This window comes from Xiphophorus couchianus, chromosome 21, assembly GCF_001444195.1.
Source record: "Xiphophorus couchianus chromosome 21, X_couchianus-1.0, whole genome shotgun sequence".
NCBI lineage: Eukaryota > Metazoa > Chordata > Actinopteri > Cyprinodontiformes > Poeciliidae > Xiphophorus > Xiphophorus couchianus.
The window spans coordinates 15,977,799-15,986,565 of record NC_040248.1 but is presented as its reverse complement, the minus strand read 5'-3'; positions in this window follow the sequence as shown (position 1 = coordinate 15,986,565).

The window sequence follows — 8,767 nt, the reverse complement described above, 5'->3', positions numbered from 1 at the left end:
ATAATTGCCCGTTTCAAATGTGACCAAGGTTTAAAGGTTAAGAAAAAGAAAAGTGTTTGCATGACAACCCCATGACATTTTTTAAACTGTAGTTGTTCTAAGACAATAAGGAGTCCACTTTGGTTTTGGCCGCTCTTGGAGTAGCCCTTACATTCAGTGTACATAAGCAACTAATCTGGATTTAGACTAAATGTAGATGAAAGGGGGAGTTATCTAATGTAGGTAAGATGTCAACTTCTCTCAGTGGTTCTGAATTGCTATGTGTATGTTTCCAGAAAGGCAAAAAACAGTGGTTTCTGTCATGACAGGTTTGCTGTCTTCCATGTTTTTTGGGTTTTTTTTCTTTATTAATTGCATGTTTCAAACCCTTTTTTAACTGTTTCTTATTCAATCCACACGAATGATTCAGCAAATCAAACTACAAAGTCTTTCCAATTTACTTTTTTGTGGTTACTTGCAATTACCGAAACAATGGATGCAAGTGAAATGAGCAAAGACGCATTCGGAGCTAATTCATACTTGCCCTTACGTTGCACCTAATTGCAAGAACTTTTCTTAATAATTGAATCATCAGCTACACTTTAAAGCCATATCTGAAGAAAGATTTTTAAGGTCAGGTTTATTCATGTATGACTTTGGCTGTGATTTTCTTTTCTTCTTCTTTTTGGGAAAGGCTGTGGCCTTCCATCCAAGGCCTCAGGCCTTTCCTTTCATTCCACTAGCACTTGCATTGGGACCAGCGCTGGGGTAAAGGGGCTTGAGGCAGAGCCAAGCCCAAGTTTGACCCAGTTTCAGGGAGGGGGCTTCCTCATAGCAGACGGCTGGAAGTCTCAGGGTAACCCTCCGTCAACACCGGCTCCTGTAATGTGGCCTAGCATGTGCCAATCAAAGCCGCCGCGATGACAAGCTCGCGATGACACGGCCATCGTCCACTCTTCTCTCTTTGCTGCCTGGACATCTCAAAGGCGAGCAAACATGCCAGTGATTATGGCATTTCAGTGTCAAGTGGCATGTTGAGTTTGGCCAAAAAGCTCGAGATTGACAACCGGACAGACACGACGTTTGTGAGCGCTCGAAAAGTTTATTGGGGAAGGATTGAGGGTTTTGGCACACGGGTGTTGTAGAGACAACCCATCACATCACATTTACACCTTTTAAAAGCTTTTTAAACAAACCATGAAACAAAACGTTTCGTTCTTTTTTCTTTTCCAGCTACTGTCGGCTCGACATCTTTAATCAACAAAATACTCCAAGAGAAGTTTGGGTAAACATTGACAGAGAATGTGTGTGTTTTGAGGTTTTATATATATATATATATATATATATATATATTTTTTTTTTTTTTTTTTTTTTTATAAGGTCTTTCACATTTCGCAGCTGTCAGGAGGGACTCCTCTTGTTTTTGGACACTCACACAAGTGCAATGGCAGTGAGAGGCAAAGAGAGATACTCTGTGAGAGAAAGGGCGGGGAGGGAGGATCAGCACATCTGACAATCCACTGGCATGAAAGTGAGCCCCTCAAGCGCACAAATTCAGAGAGAAAATTACAGTTTTGTGCGTTTGTGTCAATATGCATGTCAAAAGGTAATTGGGAAATTGTTCTGCAATGTCAAGTCCTGTTGGCAGTGTTTAGCCTGTGGTAAGATCAAAACCATTTCCTCACAGGGCTCCGAGAGGCCAAAACCAAGCTCCCCTAACTCTCGCCGCCGTCCAAGACTCTGCTTTGAGCTAATAGCGGAGCTGTTTATCGTGAAGTTATTACGTTATTATCAGCTGCGCGCAGGATCTGCTGGAAATGACAGAAAACTTAATTGAACCTCTGCCCTGTCATGACCGTTTTCTTCCTGCTAGAATTTTTTATCTTATTTTTTTTACGAGGCCCAAAGCATCAACTGCTGACATCATCCGTGGTGAGCTATCAAAGCAAAGCTGCTTACAAAACGAGGAGTGACTGATCAGGGAGTTCCTCATATCATCACATGTCATGTCTTCAAATACAGGGAAATAGGGGGGGAATCCACAAAAGCAAGGCTGTATTGTTGCTAAGCAATGCAATAAGGATCGAAAAGATTTGAGAAGATTCCTCAGATTTGAGAAACTGTCCTAAAATACGTATAAACATTTTGCAGAGCTTTGGAAAGTCCAAAAGCGTTTAAACCAAAGGGGACGAGATAGTTCACTTTTTTTCTCCTTTTCTTAATATTTACATTTTTACTTCCATTATTAGTGTCGTACTACGTCATGAGGGGTTACCATCGAGTTCAATTCCACTGCTTAAAGTTACAACCTTGTTAACTTTTCAAATTAAAGAAAAGAAAAGAATTCATCTGCAAATATTATATAATCAATAAAAGAGACAGGCGAAGGATGTTTTCGGAAGTTCAATGCCTAAGAAGTTGTTGTTGTTTTTTTTTTTTTTTAATTATCTTTAAATCTATCATTATTTTAATAATTATTTGAGCTCTATATTTGTTTTCATTATTAAAGATACTCCCTGTTAGAATAGTCATTTAATAAAAATGTGCATTCTGGTTGATTGCACCACGATAACAATAATAAATAATAAAATAATAAAATGCTCGAGAAATATTGGAAAGTAAAAGTTTCTAACATAGTATGTTCCGAATTCGATTGCAGCATACTTTATATTTCTATTAAAGTGACAGGTTTTGTTTTGGTTTTTTTGTTGTTGTTTTCGGTTATTATTTATTATTATTATTATTATTATTATTATTATTATTGATTCACTTGCAAATAATACATGTTGGACAAAAATGCTTCCCAAACTGAGCTGTAACTAACAAGGTAAAATAGACTGAGAAGGAAGAAAGGAGCAAGAGAAAGAGAGAGAGAGAGAGAGGCGGGGGGTATATACCAATGGTTAAAGGGCCGAGCCAGTGAGTTGATTAGGTTCGGGAGAGAGAGAAGCTGCTGCGGCTTTCTTCGCGCACAGACACAGTATAAGTCCTTTATCATGGGGAGGCACCGGCGTGGCCCCGAGCTATTGCTGGCCTGGAGCAAAGTACCAGGGAGAAGAGGGGAGGGGGGCGGTCTGTCATCAAACTTCATAATAACGCTTGGGGTTTGCCACAGCTGCGCGGTGACCCTTTTTATTTTGCTGTGATGGAACAGATAGCTCACTATGAAATAGTGTGAAATTATCATGTCTATTAATTCGGTCAGACATCCACGACTCTCCGCTGCCTTCCCCGCCGCCGCCGCCATCACCCACCTCTGTGCCTCTTTCTATCTTACGCCATCCTCTTTTTCTTTTTCTTTTCTTTTTTTTGTCGGGAAAACAAATGTTTCATTTTCCAACGGCGATTGTTCAGCGCTGATTCACAGGAAATAAAGCAAAGACTCCCTGTACATTTTTATCCCCTCCTTCTGCTTTGTGTGCGTGAACCCGGGCATCACCAGAGGCGATGCTTCACAAACGGTTTATGCATCTACACATTTTGTATAGTTTGCATGACTTCAAAAGTTTAGAAACAATAAGAGTAGTGTTATATAGGAAATTTTCAACGAAAGTTAGTTGTAATTTGCAGGAAATGCTTATCAGAGGGCAGTACAGAGTACAGTCATTGTTAAGCCTTCCTATATCGTAAGCTGGCTGCCACAATAGCAAACACAGAAAGGCATTCTTTAAAATACATAAATAAAATAAAATAAAATAAAATAAAAAAATCTGGTTTGATAAAAGGGGGTCTGGGGCCTGACGCACAGACACAGACGCACACAGAAAGAGAGTGGCAGAGCTGATTGAAATGGCGTGTGCCTGGCTGACGGGAGCCAGTGAGGGACAAAGCCCCTGCGAAGCCACGGCCACTCGAGCAATTATTCCTCCACGCTGCATTTGGATTAGTGCAATGGAAAGAAGCATATGTTTGGCCCGGGGCGACACTCCCCCCCTGGCTGACTGCAGAGGATGCAGGGAGAGACGGAAAGAGAGAGAGAGAGAGCAGGGAGGAAGAATGACTAAAACCAGAATATAAACTGCATTAACCGAGTGAGGAAACATTAACACAAATTTAATCCGCTCATTATTCATATATTTGGAGGATGCAAATGGTCGTTTTTTGTGTGTGTGTGTATTTTTTTTATTATTATTATTTTTATTTCTCAGTCCTCGGGGCTTGCTTAGTGACGGGACGGCAATTCCCGATGACAGCGAGGAACTGTTAACAAAAGGTTCAAAGCGGGCAAAATAGACTTTAGAATATTTGCAAAGCACCTATTCTATCGACAATCTTGCAAAAACTTAAAATGAACGAACCCTCTCGCTTAAAATAATAATAATAATCCAATTGAAGTCGAATTGTCGAGCTCCTGTGTGCCTATCAGAAGTTCCTTTGTTTATTCAAAGCCACTTAATGTTTTCGAATCGATTACCTAATGTCTCAAGTAATCAAGGCCGATTTGGTGAAGTCGTTGACCTCTCGTCGCTTCAGAGTCCTGGCCCTCAGAGTGGGCAGAGGGGGCCCTCGTTGTGTAAGGAGGGAGGGGGAGGGCCAAATGACGGCTGATGTCAGAGTTGAGGACAATTATCCATTTTGCGCTCCATTGAAAACTTTAAAGTCTCATAATTCGATTGCACCAATAGCCGTATCAAATGTCATTTAGAGGAAGCCAGAGTCTTGTCCAAGCCACTTATTGTTAAGCCGACACTTTGGGGGGGGGGGGTTGGAGAAAACGAAGTGAGGAGCTCCACTTATTGATAAAGCACACTGTCAGAATTTAACCAATGAAATGTGCGCAATAGTTTCTACTTTTTTTTTTTTTTTTTTTTTTTTTTTTTACTTGGGTCGATAGTTTTATTTATTTTGTGAGCGGAAAACATGGAAGTTTAGCAAGTTTAACATGACAATTAAATAAACTAGTGGAATTTAAACAGATTTTTTTTTTTTTTTAAATGCTTCCTAGTTAATAACTGAGGACATTTTGCTCAGGTGATTTTGCCCTCTGATGTAAAATGATCACCCGACCAAAAGCTGTGTTTGAGTAGAAGAAATGTAAAAGATAACCAGCTCCCAAAACAGCAGCATGCATTAAATTACATTCATGACAGTGACAAGAGGTTTTGGTTTTGTTTGTTGTTGTTGTTGTTGTTGTTTTGGTTTTGTGTTTTTCAGGAAAATTAAAAATAAAATATTTCCGATGTTTCACAAATCAACTTTTTTTTTTTTTTTTATCCAACTAAATGTGTTAAACTGCTCTGAAGCTGTTATATATTTTTTTAAATGAAATATCAAACTGTGTTTGAAATGATCCATGCTAAGTGGGGGTTTTTTAACAGGTACAGGTAAGCCCAAGCAGAATGTTTGGATTTTGGTCTAAAGCTACAGAACTGCTTTCCAGATTCCTTTAAAACTGTGAAATAGCCCTTTATCTTCGCTCCAATTGAAAGCAGAAGCAGATCCTAACTTAAGCTTTTGTTTTAGCTAAAGGCTACCAAGTCGTTTCATTCTCATAGTACTTGCAAGTAGTTCTTATTTTGTCGGTCAACTTGTCTTTTTCTCCCAAGTACCCAAAACCCGGCCAGATACTCCATTTAAAGGAGATGAAGGAAACTTTCCTCCTTTGTCAAAGTTTGAAGCACTTTCACTTCCACGTCTTGGACTAAAACAGCAACGTTTCAGTCGTGCATATTTTATTAATAAAATGTGTGGGATTTTGAAATAGAGAGATCTCGTCCCATAATACACTGCTCAAAAAAATAAAGGGAACACTCAAATAACACATCCTAGATCTGAATGAAAGAAATATTCTCATTGAATACTTTGTTCTGTACAAAGTTCCATTTGCACAACAGCAGGTGAAATTGATTGTCAATCAGTGTTGCTTTCTAAGTGGACAGTTTGATTTCACAGAAGTTTGATTTACTTGGAGTTATATTGTGTTGTTTAAGTGTTCCCTTTAATTTTTGAGCAGTATATATCCCTACACCTCTACAATTAACACAGTAGGCATTGAACACTATTGAAGATTGTTCCTACAAGGTGGAAAGCAAACATTTTCTCTGACATCAGCAGCTGAGATAAGAGATTAGTTGGCATAGACTGAAAGGGTGATGATACTTGTTAGCAATATCTCTTTGCTATACAAAGATATATATATATATATATATATATATATATATATATATATATATATATATATATATATATATATATATATATCTTTGCTATAACCCCTTATAGTCCATACATACATAGTCTTGTACATCTGTAAATAAATATTTATATCTCGTAGAGCACTTCTGGATAGATGCAAACTACATCTCGTTGCTTGTACTTGTGACAGTGCAATGACAATAAAGTTGAATTCTATTCTATTCTATTCTAGCAAGTTTGACTTTAGCGTTGGAGCGAACACTAAACTGGGTAAAGCTGGGCAAAAACTCAGATTTGTCTCTGTTTCTTCATCAAAATATGACATATTACAACTGCTGTTTACATTTTTGCATTGTGAACATCAACACCAGTGGACTGAAGTAAAGTTAGTTAATTTCTAATTAAAGAGTTTAGGTGCAATTTGTTATAATAAGAAAAACGCTAATTTTATTAGAATTTAACCATGAGAGATTTTTTATTTTTTTTTTTTGTTACAACCTTTTACATTCATTAAGATGCAATAAATTAGACAACTAAAAGTGTGCGGACTCCTCAACAGGTTTTGTATAAAGCACTATTAATAAACCGACCATCTGTTTGCTGTTATCTTAGACTTTGGCCCCCATCTTAGTGTTTCTCGAACATCAACATGTTTAGTCCGCCAGAAGCCTCTATCAAAACATATCTGCTCCGTCAATAAGGAGAAACTTTCCAACACTGCGTGGACGCTAATCCCCACCTAAAGCAAACTTTTCTCCTCGTCCGAAAGCACCGTGCAATAAAAGAAATCACCCGACAATCCCTTAAATCTCCTTCACCCTCAGATCCCCCACCCTCCCCCTTTTTCTTTCTTTTTGCTTAAATGTCAGGGGGAAAAAAAAGAAAAAAGACAGCAGGGCTTGAGTCAGATTCCAACATGGTGTCTCTGTGAGTGAAAGTGAACAGATCTGGGCCTTGCTGGACTGTTTGCCCTGTGCCTCCCAGTTCAGCTCCAAAAGCACTGCCTTAAACGTGGCCAAGGCTGCAGACTGACTGGATGCAGCGATGTTGCTACGGGGCTAATTAGGTTCCCTTCGACTACCAGTGATCTCAGCAGTATCAGCTAAACACTTCCTGACCACAGACATTCCTCCCGTGATGTGGAAAGTGGATGGGACACGTTTGATTAAGGAAGCTTTGACATGCAGCTGGTTTTTTCTCGGACGAAAGGTTGTGTAGCTGTGCCAGACAGGCGCTGATCAAATGGCCGTGGGAAAAAAAATAAATATGTGAAGCAGTAGAGCATGGCTAATTCCTTTCTGCTCTTTGAGCCAATCATAAGTGCTGGTTTTTTTATTAATCAAAGCAAAAAATTAAAAATGCAGATAAAAGTACAGAATGCCCCTTGATACAATAAACAGCATAAGTCAAATGAGTCCACTAGTCCTTCTTTACCTGAAATATAACACAGACCTGGCCTGAGACATGAGCAAACTTTGCATTGCTTAGGGCCCTTACACATGATCCCTGAAGAGAGCTTCCATGTGGTGTGTGTCTTTGTCAGAACTGTGATAACAATGCCTGCATCTTGTAACTGTTTGTAAGTAAACCAAAGATTGATAATCCTTTTTTTTTTTTTTCCCCCACCCCCAGTGCTTGTGAACGAAATGTTCAACTTTGCTTCTGCCGAGTCTCTAATAACGCTGTGTTCAATTAGTCTCGGATGCTGGAGCCCGGACCTAGAAATGTCATCTAAGTTCAGCATGTTTGCAAGCTGCAAAACCAGTTGGATCTGCTTAGTGTTGTGGTGCAAACTACGATTTGCATTGTAAGACAATACTTATTTGCTTATTATACTTTTAAATGTTAAAGGTTGCATTTCGTCACCCCCCCCCCCCCCCCCCACCCCCCAAAAAAAGAATAAAATAAGAATAAATGGTTCATAACTGCAGATTTCACTATGGCAGCCATTTTGGACACTGAACTCTGACCTGCTCAGAAATCTCTGACCTTCCTAGTCAGCATTCCAAACTTCAGGCAGCTTTAGTGTTGTATTTCTGACTTCTGAGAACAAAAACAATGTGCCATGACTGGAATAGGCAGGACATGAAGATGGCCCCCTTAAAGAAAATTTGCTCAGGGCCTTTATATAACTTTGGTCCGGCTCTGGAAATATGTAGGGAGATGGGGGAGGGGGGGAGTATGAATAGATACTTTTTTCTCCTCATCACAACCCTTGATGTATTTAGCTCCAAATATCCTCCAGAACATTTGATAACAACAGGCCTCACACTTATTAATTACTATGCAGGAATCAGCTGTAATTGCTTTAGTTGAGACAAGCAGCGGGTATGGATTGAATTATCCATATTCAGCTGGGTATTGCTGACTGGCTCTTCAAATTTCAGATCCCGCTTCTTTTGCAAATGACTTTTGCTGTGAGTCATTATTTCTTTAAGAAAAGGAAAGAGGGTTGGGTTTTTTGGGGGGGTGGGGGGGGGGGTGCAGTTCTACCTGTTTGAGATCAACTTAGGGGAAAATTGCAATTTTGCTCTTTTGGTTGGAATCAGCGTAAACAAAATGGCAACAACAACAACAAAATAACAACAAAGTGTGTGTGTGTGTGTGGGGGGGGGGGGGGGGGGGGTTGGATAGCATGCATTAACAAGAGCCT